Below are 17,769 nucleotides of genomic sequence, written 5' to 3' on the forward strand. Positions count from 1 at the left end.
TGCTCCGCCACAAAGAGCACATCCATACAAACTATTTCAATTTAGTGCCAGGGACTGCTTTTTCACAGTGTGCTGCATGAAACCAAAATTTCCTTAAAGCCTGTGTTTGTTTTGTATATGGTAAGGGTCCAGTAACTCCTGAAAAGTAAGGTTTTATAGAAGCCATGGTTAATTGGCTTTGTGAATGTTTTTTTTAATTACATGTGGCTGGTAATATGGCTAAAACGGTTTCTAGGCCAGACCTAAGAAGAAGCTCGGCCTTCTCTATTTATTTGTTTGTTTTCTAAAGTGCGTACAAGATTTATAAGGACTTAAGACCTCATTACAATAGTTAATTGCCAAAAAACAATCCAAGTATTAGCCCTCATTTGAGACTATAAAAAGTTATATATGCATATGTCACAGTATTATAAAGGGTTTATATTGAAGAAAGTGGGAACGTTAATGACAAATCAATGCTTTGGACTAACCTTTGAAGAGCTTTCTTACTTGGGAAGGGTTTGAGTTCTTCTTTAAAGTATTAAAACGTAGGTACTTCCCGAATAGAGGGAAGTTAGTCTAGCTTGTTTGGATTTCATTGGCCACCTTGAACAGCCCATCCTTTATCTGTACCCTGATGATTACTTGATCGAAAGTTGTTTCTGGCTCACTTTACTGAGACTGTTTCGCAGTAAAAGACTTATTCATGGTTGGTAAATTAAAATCCATTGGGTTAGGTAATAGCAAAACCCATTATTTAAAGCTTGGGGATTTGACAAAACCAAATGTGAATGACCGCATGTTATTAATAATATTTTGTTGGAACTTTGAAAAATTTGAAAATTAATCTTCTATTAAATTTTCGATGACTGTTAGTGATAAGTTATGTAGGCTGATGAAGTTCCTCTGCTCTTAATGTGGCTTAACTTAAAGAGTAGCAGAACTTTTAAACTATTTTAGTTATAGTATAGACAACATTTTTTTCCTCTTAAAAAAGGGATAATTTTATCCACAATTGTATATATTTATTTAAAATATAATTTTACATCCCTATAAACATTTTTATTGGAAATAGTTGAAGTGTATCTAAAACTATTGCTGCCATTTGCTTAAAATGAAGTGAACTGGTTCAGGCTCCTGCATATGACTCTTGACTATTAAGTCATTCTTTTCCCTCACAAATCTACTTTTTAAACGGGTCTCACACAATACTGAATTAGGCACATAAGACCCTGGGAATCGCACTGCAATATAGATTCCAAAAAATGTACAACAAAAACAGCAAATATTCATACTTTATACATCAAAATTAATTGTTCGCATTGCCCTTTCCTCTGACTAGTTTTATGCAAACCTATAAATCATGCACTTGGTCTGTGTTCCTTAATTCCAGAATATGCCAAGTTCTGTTCTGTAGCAGTCACTTAAAGAACGTTTCGTACATGCTTCTCAGAGCTCATGAAAAGGGCATGAAAAAGAAAAACTAAAAAAGCGAACTTTAAGAAAGGACATCATATTTTTTTGGTCCTCCCACTTTTTCTTTTTTTTGTTTTCTGGCTTAAAAACGGTGTGCACAATGACATTGCTCAACTGTGTGACAAGGTCTATGCTTTTCCCCTAAAGCATGTACTCTGGAGTGGTTTCACCTAATTGGCTTAGTTAAGTTTCCATTAATTTCATTGTGTATTGTCAAGAAAATGCAGCACAGGTCATTTGTGGGCTGCAGTGTGTATTTATATCACGTACTTATAGGGAAAAAGTAGGGCAAAAAGGTATGGCTACAGGGGGCACTATTGTGCTCATGTTGGACTTCAGTTTAAAAGCACATGTCCAGGAAAAGCGCTGTTGCCACATAGAAAAGTCTTCTTTTATATATTAGCTAAGACACCCTAAAGTGTGCTTGTTCTCGTAGAATTCTAAATTCCTATTATAAAAGAGTGGGGTGCGCTATTTTTTAAGGAAAACAATGTCCTCATAGTGAACAGTAACACCGTTGCAAACGGTTTTTCCCTGTGTAGATAAAGCTGTATTTTCCACTAACAGGCCTGATTATAAATAAGTCACTTTATTTACGCTTGGCCTGGGAAAACTTTTGAATGGTCAGTCAAAGCTATTTTCCATTTTACAAAAATATAATTCACTGGTGAAAGTAGACTTTTGATAATTTCATTGAAAGAGTAACTTTATAAAGTGTACATGGCCCAGCTTGAAAGAAACTAGTTTATACATGGTTTGCTTCATAGCCCTGCTCGAGACGCAGTGCAAATTCATGGCTGACTGTTAACCATCCCTCCTCATGAAAGACAATAGCTTGGCATCTGGAAGCAGGAGTTTTGGAGTTGTATTACCAGTAGCCATTTGTGCAAATGTTTCATGTCACCAAGGTGCCTTTTTATTCCAATATGTGAGTTCAACATGTGTGCTGTACAAAAAACTGGTTTGTTTGATTTAAAAGAATAAACATTGATTTCATGTATATTTCGAATCTAGCCCACATATACAGTACATATGACCCCTGACTTGCTTCTTAGTTTTACAGCACAATTGTCAGGTTGAGGGCAGGAATGTTGCTCCGTTTATGTTTAAAAACCCTCACTTTTAATAAATATATTTCTAAACCATGATGTGGAGGCACACTGTCATTTACAGTCAGCAAATTTGCCATTGAAAAGGTCACCAAATTTTCCACTGACACGCAGTGTTACTGATAAAACTACATAGCATACAAACAATGTTTGAAAATCATGTTTCTGCAAATATTTATAATTTACACATCACCAAGTAAAGTTTTCTGATTTGTATTAAAATCTTTGTTTTCATCACACTTCTAAAGTACAAAAAAGTGTTTTCCTAATTGCTGATATATATTGAAATATTTGTACTGCTCATTTTCAAGTAATTGAGATGTGAAGGTAGAAAAAAATGACATCCTATATCCTTTCCTTCCTTAGCTTAATTATTAGAAAGTTCACTTGACAAAATCCTCCAATTTAGAAGTCAGAGAAACACTAGTTTCAGAATAAAATATGCAGTGTCACACAGTTCCCATGAATTTAGTAGGACGGTCGATTGGATCAACAAAACTTACATCAGTAAATGTTGGTCCGGCTCTCTCACAGTACCGCATCTAAACTCCTAAACCTCCAGAGTTATAGATGCTGTCGGCAACCTCAAACATGACCACCCTTATTCCCAAGGAATTAGTGGAAACCGAAACCTATCTAACCCTCTTGCTTGTCACTTTTGCATGCCCACGGTTTCAAAAAGAGAAGGGACAATAATATATTTTCAGATGTTTTTCATTGCAAAGAACTAATCCAGATGTCTCCAACCAGGCAATCACGTTAGCTGACAGGAATCTTCAGAGTAGCTCCTAGCCTTGAGTTCATTTTCAACTAAGGACTGCAATAAATAGTTGTTGCATTTTGCTTTTAAAGTTAAGGAAATGCTATGTTTTATTTTACATTTTTATGAGGCTGCAGATAGCAGAGCCTTGTAATGAGCAGTGCTCCACTCAGATATATGGCCAATGCCGGTCACAGAGGTTCAGAACTGAAGCACCGAGGTATTTAATTCTTAAATAAAAGTTTTCTCATCTTGATATTGGAGCGTGAGAGCATAATGATATTTCTGAATAATTTTAAATGAGAGAAAATTAAAAAGAAGAGTCAACTTAATGATTAAGTTAACTCTTCATTTTAATTTTCACAATTTCAAAGTGTCAAATTTACAAACGGCAGGAATATTGCTCTCACTGACAAATACAGTCATTTTCTTTTAAATGGGAGTAATTTAAAGTGAAGAAAAATGTTTATTTATTTATTTATTTATTTATTTATTTGATTTGTATCGCGCGTTATAGCCACCGGGGCCTCTAAGCGCTGGTTGTCCAAATTTAACTAGTAGGGCTGAGCATATTACTTGATCTTGGAGGGCGCTTAGTGACTGCTCCATGCCTGTTTGAATAAGACAGTTTTTAACTTTTTCCTAAAAGTTAACAAATTGCGCTCCTTCCTTAGATCTGGGGTCAATTTATTCCACAGAGCCGGGAGTGTTTTAGAGAAAGCACGCCCCCCTACCGTGGCCAGTTTAAATCGGGATAGAAGAGTAGCATCCGAAGAGCGTAAAGTCCTGCTCGGTGTATAGAGTGAAATTCTGGACTTAAGGTATTTTGGTGCATTTCCGTACAACGTCTTATGCACTATACACAGTCCCTTGAAAACTACTCTCTGCCGAATTGGGAGCCAATGAAGCTCCTGCATCAGCGGGGATGAGCGGGTCATCCTGGGTTTCTTATAGATCAACCTGGCCGCGTCGTTCATAACCCCCTGTAGCTTATCCAGCAGCCGCTGGGGTAGCCCTATGTACAGGGAGTTTCCATAATCCAATCTGGCCAGTATGGTAGCTGAAACCACCTGTTTCAGGGTAGAGAACGATAGTAGTGCCGATATTTTTCTCAGTTGCCGCATTAAACCAATGCAGGTTCCTACTACAGACGTAACCTGTTTTTCCATGGATAGTTTCCCATCCAGGTGCAGACCCAGACTTTTGACTGCTACCGCTGGTTTCGGTGGTGCACCCAGCTCTACCGGCCAGAAACTCTCGTTCCAGGGGTTGCCCGTGATGGAAATGGGCAACACTTCCGTCTTCTCCGGATTAATTTTTAGGGAGTTTTTAGACATCCAATTAACCGTGGCTTTAAGTATGTCCTGTAGCCTGGTAGACGCTCCTGGCCCTTCCTCCAGCCGGATGATGATCTGGGTGTCATCAGCGTAGTTATAGACTAGGCAGTCCATCCTGTTCAGGAGAGCAATCAAAGGCTGCAGGTAGATGTTAAAGAGCAGGGGCGACAAAGCAGAACCCTGTGGGACCCCGCAGGTAATGGGCGCGGAGGTGGAAAGCATGTCCCCCAGTTGGACTCTTTGTGTCCTGCCCTGCAGGAATGATGCAAGCCATGCCAGGGCTGTACCTCTGATACCAAAAGACCTCAACCGCGACAAAAGTTGTTCATGACACACGGTGTCAAACGCCGCGGAGAGATCTAATAGTACCAGGGCGCTAGGTGTTTTAGTATCAGCCCGACTCCTCAATTCATCCAGAATCGATAGCATGACTAGTTCCGTGCTATGATTAGCACGGAACCCTGCCTGATTGGCCTCCAACAGGTTGTTACTGTCGAGATGTTTTGAGAGCGATACCAGCACATGCTGCTCGATTACCTTAGCCAGAAAAGGCAACTGGGAGATAGGACGGAAGTTCTTTAGACACTTAGTGTCCGAACCAGGTTTCTTCAACAAAGGGATCAATCGAGCCTCCTTAAATGCTAAAGGGACCTGTCCTGTGTGGAGAGAAGTATTCAGTAAATGCAAGACTTCTTCTTCCATGCCCGGGAGAGCTAGCTTGAATACTTCCGGCGGGCATGGATCCACCAATGAACCGGATTTAACTCGGTCCGTGATTTTGGTCAGTTCCTTCTGCATAATGACAGGGAACTCAGCTAACGGAGTGAGAACTAGCGGAGCAATATAACCAGGTGGGCTAGGACAGTCGAGGGTTATAGTTGCAGCGATTTCTCCCAGAATGTCGGAGATCTTACTCACAAAGAAGTCCTGGAACTTCTGGCAATCTTGTTGGGTGAACTCAGTGCTTTGCTCCTTGTTTGTCCTGAGTTCTGACAAAACCCGAAAGATTTCCTTCTGTGGATTCCTAGCTGCCACTATTCTCTCCTCGAAAAAGACCGCCTTTCTGGTTTGAATGGCTGATTTGTAGGACGCCAGGGAGGACGTATAATCTTTCCTAGCATTGGCGTCATATTTCTTCCGCCACGCACGTTCTTTCCTCCTCACCCCACGTTTCATGTCACGTAGGGAGTCATTATACCAAGGGGCCCCCACTCCCCTATCCACCTTCTTCACCCTACGAAGGGGTGCCACCAGTTCAATGGCTCTCCCCAATTTGTGGTGGAGATGTCCACAAAGGGCATCGACATTGGCGCCCTGCTCCTTAAGCGGCGGAGACTGTTGTAGGAAAGACTTCATTCTGTCTCCGTCAAGATTTCTCCATTTTCGGGCCATTTTCCAACCTTCGCCCAGCTTGGGCGGATGGCCGTTCAGAAGGATTTTGCATTTTATTAATGAGTGATCGGACCAGACGCATGGCAAAATCTCTGTGGCGTCCTGAGCTGGCATAGTAGTCCAAATTAGGTCTAGCATGTGTCCCTTCTCGTGGGTCGGTCCATTCACCTGCTGAGTAAAATCTAAGGAGGAGATTGCCTCCTCGATTAGTAGTGCTGGACCTTCTTTAGGGGATTTCTCCCAGTGGTAGTTAAAATCTCCGACGACAATCAATTTATCGTATCTCGACCGCAAATCCTGCAGCAGTCTAATAAACAGCACAGGGAAATCCGGTGAGGCCCCAGGCGGGCGGTAGACCACCAGGAACGCCACACACGCCGCCCCCTGTCTAAGTTTGACTCCTAAGATCTCAGCGCCCCCCATGGTTTCTGATAGAAATCTTTCAGCGCGGAGACGAGCTTGATGGAGGAGAGCTACTCCCCCTCCTTTTTTGGCTCCCTCCCTATTGAAGTGGAGTGCCAAATAATTGTCTGGCAGCGCCGCCACTAAATCCGGTACAGAGCAATCTTCCAGCCACGTTTCCGTGAGTGCAAGGGCATCCAGCTCTCCATCTTCCAATAATGAGAAGACCTCCAGCTTGTGTCCCTGCAACGAACGCGTGTTCAGAAGGCCGAACTTTAACGCCTGAGCTTTCGCGTGGCGCGCCCGCGCTGTGGTAGTCTTGGGAGAACGCAGCAAGCCCTCTCGAGCCAGCGCATGAATACAGCCCTGGGCAGGTTGGGACTTACCGCAGTTGAGCTCCATTAGCTCACCTCTGGTGTACGACAGAATTGGACCAGGGGTTCTGGCCCCGGGCCCCAGATGGTCACTGATGGGCAAAGATGGGCTCGCCTCTGGCGAGCCTCCGGCGTGCCTATGGCGCGCCCGCTGCGCGTTACCGCTGCGCGTTACCGCTGCGCGTCATCAGGGAACGTTTAAGTAGCACCCAATCGTGCTCTGGCTCTGCAACAACAAGAGCTAAACCGCCAACCAAGATGGCGTCCCTTTTCCGGCATGTTTTGATGAAAGACCTTCCTAATGTGTTTCCCGACTTTAAATGAAGTCCTAATGTTTTATGAAGCATGTTTCTTTACTTTAAATTTCTCACATTTAAACAAATGAGTGTATTTTCCTTTTATTAAATATGGCACCATGTCTGCAGGCCAATGGGAGTTTTGTGCCTGCTGTTTGTAAAGACACTTTGGCATGGGAGAAAATTAAAATGATTATGTAATGCGTATAAACATATAGTTAACTAGTCAGTTGAATTTTTTCCCATTTCATACTGCCGCATTTACACACAGCAAGCATCTTGCTCCCCGTGACTGGTAGTCACTCTGACATATTTATAACTGAAATTACAGCCATTTTTTAAATGGGAGAAATTTGAAGTGCAGAAAAATGTTCTATCAAGCGTAGAAAATTGTTTGTTATTATGAACATTTCTGCAGAACATTTTTACTGCACTTTAAATTTCTCCCATTAAAAAAAAAATGGCTGTGTGTTTGTGTTGTACATGTAATGGTGCTACATATGGCGAAAGGTATGTCATGTGCGGCAAGTATATACGACACAGGCTCTCAGTCACCTATACACATATATCCCATTCATTCAGACACATGGTCATACATCCCCACAGACAATGCACTCACTGACGCACATGGCAGCCCTGTATCATACTCCTAGTCACAGTATTTTATATATTCCTGTTCCCCCCCTTAAAGGTTCATCCCAAGACAACGTGCACTAATCGAAGTTATCTCAGGACTCCTGTCCTACCTCAATACTGCACAGCACACTTTGACTTCCGACCCAATATGTAGAACACTGCTCTATTATATGACTCTTGCGAAAAACTGCTGTGGTTCAACCCAAGAAAACGTGCACCATCCGAGGTTATCTTAGGACTCAAGTACTAACTCAATACTGCACAGCACACTTGGACTTCCGAACCAATGCGTATAACTGTGCTCTATTATATGATTCTTACGAAAAACTGCTGTAAAGTGCTTCGATACCCCCGGGTCCGGCCAGCGCTATATAAAACTCCTTAAATAAACAAAATAAAGTATTTTGTTCAAACCATAGTATAGCCCTCACATGACATTATGTTTAAAGTCAATAAAGCTGGGCAAGAAGATATCTGGTAACAATGAGCGAGTTACTTGGCCTTCAGTAGCTCACAACGATTTTCATTGATCAGATGTAGCTCTCATTACAGAAAAGGTTGGAGACACTCGATCTAATCCCCTGATCTAATCCTTAAACCATAAACTGCGATTATTAGACAGATGAGACACATCATTGTTATAAGCTTTATTAGAATGGTGAAAAATATGAATATTTCAATCCTGTTCATTATTCCTAACATTATTCCATCTATCACAAAAACCCCTACACTAGCGAGAGTATGGTGGGAATACCCTTCTTCCAAACCCAGTTGGATTAATCTAACCCCCATACCTTGGTCTAATTTCTCGAATAGCTAGCCTTAGAACAGTAACAGATGCGGTGAGCAAGCCTCCACACCTCTGCCTGCTCAGCCATCTTCCTTTTTAGAATGTATGTCGAAGCCTGCAGAGCTGCATCTCATTCACAGCTCTCTGCTGCATCTGTGATTACTCCGGCTTGAAGTGCCTCTCACTGAATTCAAACTGGACGCTGTTTAAATAATAAAACTTGGGAAGATGCTAAGCTAAAAAGGAAAACTAAAATGGAGACAAAATGTAATCCATATAACAGCAGCATTTTGTAAGAAGACATAAGCTCATATTTGACATCTGTGTTTAATGTACTGCAAGTGACACAAGATGAAAGTAAGATTTTAAGGCTTAGTTATTGCTCATTCACTTTCTGAATGAACAGGAAATCTGTTCTTTGCCAGCGGAAGTTCCCCCGCCAGAACAGGGCAGTAGGCCCTAAAAATAGCTTGCCCTGATAAAATCTGACTCAATATAGTGAGTGAGTAGATTTTTCAAGGCCTGGACATTCACGTTGAGTCTTCTAAGACTTCATCTATGCTCCAAGCAGGAGGGGAAAGCAGTTTGAACGATACCAGATGGGAAGAAACCTCATATCTATAGAAGAGAGCTTAATAGGAGCGGTAAGGCTTATGCAGCTAGAACAGGGGAAAACACATTCTGTGAACTGAGAAAGAAATGTAGAAAAAGATGGAAATTCTACAGGAAGGATGCCAGTATTAGGTGCAGGAAATCATTTGCTGGTGAACAGGAAAAGACTGGCAAATTAAAACCACTTCCATGGTACATTTCTGTAGGAAATAATGATCTTTTATGTGGGGGTTCCTTCATATTTTTACTTAATCTGTTTTTTTTGTTAACTGTAAAAGTCTGTGCACTTTACTTCTGCTAACCAGTACTAAAGTGCCTCTGCTTCCCCTTTTTAACATGCTCCAATTGGCATACTTCTAATTGGTATAGTTAATGTGCCTATAATTCCCTAGTATATGGCACAAAAAGTGCCCTGGGTCTGGAAGTTAAATACCACTAGTGGACTGCAGCACCCATAAGGCTATCCACTACAGTGGCAGTGCAAACATGGCTTCAGGTTTGTCATTTATTCTGATTGCGGCAATCGTAAAACTGCATTTCAACATGTCAAAATAAACCTTTTCGAGAGGTAAAGTCTGACGCCCAAATGTGGGCCTCGTAACTCATAATTGTAGAAAATCAACAAGGACCCCATTGGTATTAATAGGAGTCATTTACAATTGTATGCAAACGCATTACACGAACAGCAAGAAGGAGACTCACAATTATTTGATATAAGTGCTTAAAGCATCATGTATTCAAAAAGGTATTTAAGGAAAAAAAAGCAGTATCAGCACTGTACAAAGGAAACAAACCGAATTGGACTTGGTGCAAAGTATGTGACGGGTGACATACGTGTAGCGACGCAAGTGACAATTAGAACCAGCTAGGACGGCGTGTGAGGTGCAAATAGTGCAATTATATATAGTGAATTAGAGAGGCGAGTGGCTCATATAATTATACACTTTTTTATCTATCTTGAGACATTTCGTTTGAGCCAATGCGGTCCTGCGCCATTTAATGAGCTGGGGAGTCAAAAAATTCATAAGGCAGGGTGCAAGGTATTTAAAAGTAGGACATGTAGAAATGTAATGTTAACATGTCCTTGCAGTAACTAGCACCCACAAATAATGTTTACTTTTGCAGGCCCAACTGTCCTATGTAGAAAACCAGATTACTCATTAAAATACTAATACTGTATCTCGGCAATGGAACCAACTAGAAAAATAATTAAACACATTTTTTTTAATAGTTATTAAAATTCAAATTCAATGGTGAAGTTGGAGGTTAATAGTTGCTAAGGGGGAGTAACATTTAGAATGTTGCTTTGTCTGTGCTGACTTTCCGGTAGGCTAATTTTCATTGGCTCTCCAGCTTCTCCAAGCCAGTAGTTAGCCTTGAATAAGTGTGAAATGCCTCCCAGGAGCAAACAATAGGCTGACCTGAATGGTCAGAGATAACTCCTCTGAACTTCACTGGATATAAAGAGTTCGAGCTTTGGGATTCCTTTTTTGAAACTACTATGTCAAATCCTGTTTCACAGGTCTGTTGAGTTTACATATAACCCTTGGGACACACTTGAAAGGTAAGAGAATAGGATGGCAAGGCATCCTCTGCTTTTCTGTCTCTGGCTTTCTTGTGGGTAAAGTTGCTGCCTCAACTAGATTTTAGTGTTAGATGTGGGAGGAGACTAGGATTACCATAGTAAACTCCTCACCAGAGCCCATTTTTAGTGTGGTCGAAGAATTTCGCCATCTGTAAAAGGAGTGTGCGCATACAATTTTCCTTATAATGCTGAAAAAAAGCATAAGATTAATTAAAGTATGCAATGAATACATTCTTTGCAATACAGCATCGATTATCAGCCTGTTTTCTACTTGCCTTGGTAAATTGCTAAATGTTTTAGCTTCAACCACTGAAGACATATGGTTTCTCTACTGAGACTGCTGCCCGAGTGAACCATTGTTTTCCTTAGTACATGATCAGAGTACCAATCTGCTGAAAAAGAAAAATTATTATTGCAGCAATCTTCTTGGAATAAAATGCAACAAAACATTGTCTCAGAAAGTAGTACACTGCTCTTGTCTTTCAAGAGGGATCTTGTGTCCTGTTTACTTAAAGTAAAGATGTTCTGCATAAAAGTCTCAACAGAGCATGAAGTGCTGTAGCTCACCTTGAATGCAACTATCGAGGTACCAAACTGTGAGAGATGAACTTCCCACCAGCAGCATCTGGGTGAGATGACAGCCATCACCAATCATTTTAGCGACTTCCGAGTTGCCTCTGGGCCTGGAATGTGTGTTGGTTACTGATTATTTATATCATCCATGTTATTCTGACAGATAGGGAGCATTTCACAAAGGTGTCTAGTGTTTTCCTTGAGTTAAATTCATATGTTGGACCGAAATGCTATATAGAAGTATAGCATACAACTTTTCTAGAATTCGTTTTTTTCTGAACAACTTTATTGGGATTTCTAGATTTTTTAAATCAAAATACGAATACATCGATAGTAACGAATCAGCATTGTTAAAGTGTTATAAAAGAATAGGGATCTCACTCTGCGTATGCATCATAATAAAGGGATTTATACGGTCACGTTGAGATCCACATGGTTCAAGGTTGTTACTAAACTACAGTACTAAATGTCACATCCAGGAACCCCAAATCTTATTGAATTAATTGGCATGCCCATACCAAATAGTTTACAAACACAATCTGCATATAAACGCTGGCCTTGAAGCCAGTCCTCAATCCCTGCTACCTCCTTGTTTCACCAATTTTTTAAATCAATGTGTTACTTATCTAGTGTTAGACCCAAGTTTATCATAGTCATCATATTCTCAGTGAGAACCAAGTCTTCTACAAAGGCAGAGGAGTCGCCTTCAGTTACCAGCCCATCGTTTTGCAATAAGTGCTCACAATCTCCACAAAAGTTCAACTACATTCTTTGATGGGGTACTAAACCGATAAACAGTGTGCATATCATGCAAAGCAGCCACTCAATTTTAAACGTAGTACTTATTCCCTCAATACTGAACGCTGTGATTGATACTGTACTGAACCTCTATTTCAGATGCACAAGAAACACATTGAGATAACGTCTTCTGTGATACTTTTCTTTAGAGCTTATGACTTTTAGATGTTTGACATGTACCATAGTGAACTTCACATTTAGCACTGATAGATCACGATTAGGATAACAAGCTGACGATCACCGCAAAGAGAACCTAGAGAATCATCACAGTAGACTTTGTCTGGTGTTTCCTGATAATATTGAAATCCTCTAGTTTCAGTTGCACCAGAACTGTATTCTTTTAAAACAAGGCTTGAATCTTCAAATGTTTTCAAGCTAAAGGCATTAAGGTATATTTGGAACCTCAGAGGGTCCTTTTACTCTCCCATCTCATTATTGATCTGTGTGGAACATGGAACTGCCAGAACAGTAGCAGGAGCTGTCTGTTGACCTCATTCCCCCTATGCCTAATATGCAGGATTTAGTGGATAATGCCAGCAATGCTAAAGGCAGCCCGTGTCGTGTTTTTTATTTTTTATAACCACATTCTGTTTTATTAAACACCATAACAGCTGATCAGTATAGTTGTCCCTTATTTTAACATCTTCCTGCTCTAGCGGTCGTATTCCTTTTGGCCACCATCCTCCCTACTTCCAACTCAGTGGCTGTTTAGTATTCCTGAGTAAGTCCACCATCACCCCATCGTGTGCTTTTGGGAGCAATTGGTAAAGAACTGCAGTTGTCTCAGGTTGAATTTCTCTGGTGTCCAGGATGAGGTTTTCATTTCATTAGTTTCCTTACTTACCCACACTTTAAAACATCATTCTTAACTACGTAAATTAAGGGTCATAAATAATATCACACATTAATCGGGTCAACTCATGAGCACATTTCATAATTACTTACTCCTCTAAGGGACTGGCTTGGGATGTCTCCTTTTGTGAAGGGAAAAAGTAACATCCACTCTCCCTCACTGATAGGAGGTTGAAAGAGACACATATCAGTCCTTTACTGGATCCAAGCTACCGTCTTGCTTATTATTTGCAGTGATGCTAGTCCATGTTCTGACCATTTCATAATTATAAGGGTATACATATCTTAACAGAAGTCACCTAAACTTGGCATGGTGATGGTAGGGCATTGTGGCTTGGAGGTCTTGACTGCTGGCAAATATGTGGGACTCACGAAATGCACTTTTGAACTTTTCCATGGATCCATAATACCTCAGACAAATATCTAATTCCAATAGCTAGCAGTTTCAGAAACATCTACCCATGCTAATAATGGCAGCACAGATCACAAGTGAACAAGAAACGAGACCTATTTGACGTAAGTTTGATGTTGACATCCATGAAAATCTCATTGTGACATATATGGTTCAGACTCTTCTACATTGAAAATTTGAGACATCTTAAAATATGTCTTTCTACAGTTGTTCTTTGCCTCTCATGGATATCTGCATTTCACCCCGCTCAGTAACAACTGTGTTGTCAATGTGGGGAGGCAAACTAAGAAAACAATCTGATGCTTGTGGAAGAAACGGTTTCTTTGTAGATACAGCATACATGAAAATCTCACAACAATGCTGTTTCGTCTTTGGTTTCTCATTTGATTTACTAAGAGTGGATTGCCTGCACTACCATCTCAGAGATAGCGTCTCAGTTTGAGTTATGTTTAATAAAAATTGTGTGGCAGTTTTGTGAGATTTAGTTTTAACACTCTTGATGGCAAATATTCTTCATGTAGAGCATATCTGATTTTTGTCCGTTTCTCTCTGAAAAGCTGAATTCCTTACACTCACCCACCCCTTGAACAACAACTTCGGGTTGTTTTCACTTGAGCTTTGGTGGCGCAGTACAAGCAGATACACCGGGACCTCACTGGCTCAGCTGAAGGCAGAGCTGGATTTGATAGTCCTATTTGTGTCTTCCACAAAAAAACTCCCATCCATCGCCCCAATCCAAAGCAACCCACATTAGATAGACACCAGAGACCCAAAGAAGTTCAGAAACTGCTGTCTAGCTTCTAATACTACTCACTGTAATTAACCTTCAGGTCTGGCAAATGTACTAACTTTACTGGGTGGTCAAGGGAGTCTCAGAAGTAGGAGCTCTCTAGAACTGGAAGAGCCGGGACTCAAAAACTCCCCAGGACAATACTACATTTTTATAGGTGCCACAGCATCGCTTTTTAGTGAAGACCTAAGACCTCAAAACACCATTCATTTCCTTAAAGAAACACCGTAAAACTTACCTTCTATACCTATTCCTCAAAAAAGTGTTTTTTCTAATGATTCTCACTCACCCTCCCTGAACCTTTGTACACCAATGTTTTATCATGTGAACCTTGCCTACGAATCTTTGCTTTTGTGGTGCAGTTGCACTATATAAAGCCAATAAATCCAAATAAAGGTTAACTTTTCTAATAAGAAAGTCAATAAACCATTCTGTTTCCAACTCTATATAGTGATACGCTTCCTATTTCTAGTTGCCCTCTTTCTTAAAATGCATGGTAAAACTGGAAAGTGTTATTTTTCACCCTATAAGCTTTTGTGAGCATGTCTTTATTTTTGCATCGACCTTAAGAGATCTATGATGAGTGGGATCAGGTTTGACAGTACTGTGTGCATAGAGTAATCACTAGTTCGATAGCTCACTTTTACATGTTCTTCTGTGTTTTAATCGTGTTGCGAGTGCAGAAAAGATACTTCAGGTGAGTGATGAGGTGCATCAGCAGCGCTATATAGTAGACCTTGCTGGCAGCCTGCACATGCACTGTTTTATAGGAAGTGTCTGGTACTCTTCTTCATGATCAATTGCTCTGTTTGCCCAATAAAAAGAGGAGAAAATTGACCTGTCCAGTAACCATGGCCACTCAACCCTTCAAATTGAAAACGATGTCATTTAGCATCCCCGGGCAGTACTTGGCTAGCAGGTATCAGTGGTGTGTGACCGAGAACATTTCTGCAATGTTGTGTCTTATTGCCAAATGGGATTCTTCAAAATATATGTCACTTTAGAGATCATTGTACTTTTTCTCATGACTATGATGTGCATGTATTTTTCACATTTTTTATTTTTATTCAGGGTCCCCAAGCTAAAAGTAACTCTCTTACTGGCACAGAAAACATGTTCATAGCACAACATATGGCTGAAATCCACAGGGCCCTGGCTGAAGTTCACAAACCAGAGAAACATCGGGGCCCAGTGGTATATTATGGAATCCTCTGCAAGCATAACACACCTTCATTCATTGTTAATGCTACAGAGGGGGCAATTTTAACTAGATGATTCGGGTCACCCCATCCATTTCCCCTATGCTAATAAAGTACTTCCCCAAAATTGTTTTCCTAAGAAATGAGAAAGGCAAACAAACATGAGGCCCATTAGATCTAAGTGTTGATGGGCTTCAATAGTTGCTAAAAATATTATTCTGACATTATTGCCTTTAAAATATATAAAAGATCCAGTTATACACTTTAAATACACATTTTGTACAGTTGCAAAATGTATCGATTATTTTTGGGAGTAGAACATTGTGAACTATAGTAAGAGCAAAAATGTGATTCTTTGCACACTTTCATTGGGTTCTGTTTCCGTAAATCACTGCCTCTATCACCAAACCATACCAAAGCTTTTATCTTTAACAGAAACTGGGTTTTGGTAAGTTGTGTTCAACACTGGCCAAGACCCTGATTAGGAGTGGTTTGAAGGTTCTGACCCCTGTGCAAATGCTTGTTTCCGCTGGTCTCGAAATTTAGATTTTTTTGTGGTATTTATTTCACCCAGTAGTTGTTGAAGACCACAACCTTCGTTAAATTTCAGTGGGCAAAATGCTGCCTTTTAAAAGGGGAAAAAGTGTATGGTATATACCATAATTAGTGGATCTTGGTGCAGTAGGCATCAAAATCTACATTTATTCCCCCAAAATTCAGAATATGCGATAGTTATTGTATCCAACAAATGCCGAACACCTCCGTAATCTGGAGACCCAAAGTGTTTGCCATCCAACCAGCCATTTTGTGTGATAATGCACAGATTTAGCCTCAGTATTTAATGTTCTTTGAAACACTGTGAAACAGGACAGGAAGCCCACTTGGATCATAATAGCACTGCGCTGGTCCTGGTACATAAAGTACCACCCTCAACATACCAAACTCTGCAAGCAGCTCACATGCGCTGTGGGTCTACAGCAGCTAGCTGGTCCTGTGTGGCAGGGCTGGCCTGTGCTTCTCTGTGTTCAGTAAGAGGCCCTCGGCTCCTGATACCAGAGGCGCTGGAAGGTGTGCGGAGGGCGCAGCAGCACTCCCAGAATAATTGTGCTGGAGTCCAGCAGGAAATGAGCAACGAAGATGCCTTTACATTGTGATTTTATGTTATGTTTGTGGTGCATTCAAAGATATAGGTAAAATGTCAGGCCAGATCTTCCGAAAAGTTGCTGCTTATATTGTTTAACATGGAGATTGGTGTTTACTTTTATTTCTCTAGCTGCAAAGTTAAAGCATTTTGTAAGAAGAAGTATATGACAGTATTGCTGGGGTACGGGGATTGTGAAAGGAATGGATGTAGGATGTCGTTTTTTTGGGGTAACCCGCAACAGCATTTAAATAACAGTAAATGAGCAGTTCACGCATTTAAAAATATTTTATAATTCGGAAAGCAATAATACTTGGGAATGTGTAAATGATAACTCGTTGTTGAAACCTGATTTTAACAAATTATCTGTTGTGTCCTGTGGTTTGATCAGTAAAACTGCATGTCATTCCGAATTTTGAGGCCATTTCAGTGGTAAATGTTCTTTCTGTAAATGACAGTTTGCAACTAGACTATGCTTCAGTGATGTGTAACAGTCTACTCCAAATTGCACCACCTGGTACTTACCACACTCTTACCACTCTCCTGCTGAATGGGCGCGACTCATGTGCTATGCTTATTCTTTGTGTAGCCCTTGGACTTTTCACAATTGCTGACTTGAGTGATTTTACATTGATGGCAGCACCCCCACCCTCAAAACTGATCAGCACCACTGCCTGGTACCTAATTTGAATTCCAAGAAGTTATCTTTCGGAGCTGGGAGGGAATGTTCTGTGAGTTAATTAAATCCCTCCTTAAGATGACGCGATACTTGACATTTTCACTTCCAATAAAGGTGAAGTGGAGGGTTATATTTCAACCACTTTCCTAAGTTCTTTTTATTGAACTTATTTTATTAGACTCCATGCACCTCCTAGCACATGACTTGAGTAGTCTTTTGATGCAATGTGGTGTTGTAGGTTCAGACCTACAAGTACTCGATTTCATTATTCCAGCGGCAGAGCACACACACAATCCGCAGGGATCTTCTCCCTAGGAAGATGTTAAACACCACACGGAAACTTTCTGATGCCAGGCCAGGGGTCTTTGGGATGCGGTTTCACACCGTCCATTACATAAATGGTATCTCCCAATTATGCTCATGTAACGGGGGAATTGGCCTTGTAGATCTTAGTGCTCTATAACTTTTCTCAGGCAGTGAGACTGCAAATCAGCTGCTCTTTGTACACCATCGTTCACCTCAGCGGGCGCTGATGTCTCTATTTCCAAAGTTCCGTCTTTTACAGAGATCCTCATTA

This window comes from Lissotriton vulgaris, chromosome 6, assembly GCF_964263255.1.
Source record: "Lissotriton vulgaris chromosome 6, aLisVul1.2, whole genome shotgun sequence".
Classification (NCBI taxonomy): Eukaryota; Metazoa; Chordata; class Amphibia; order Caudata; family Salamandridae; genus Lissotriton; species Lissotriton vulgaris.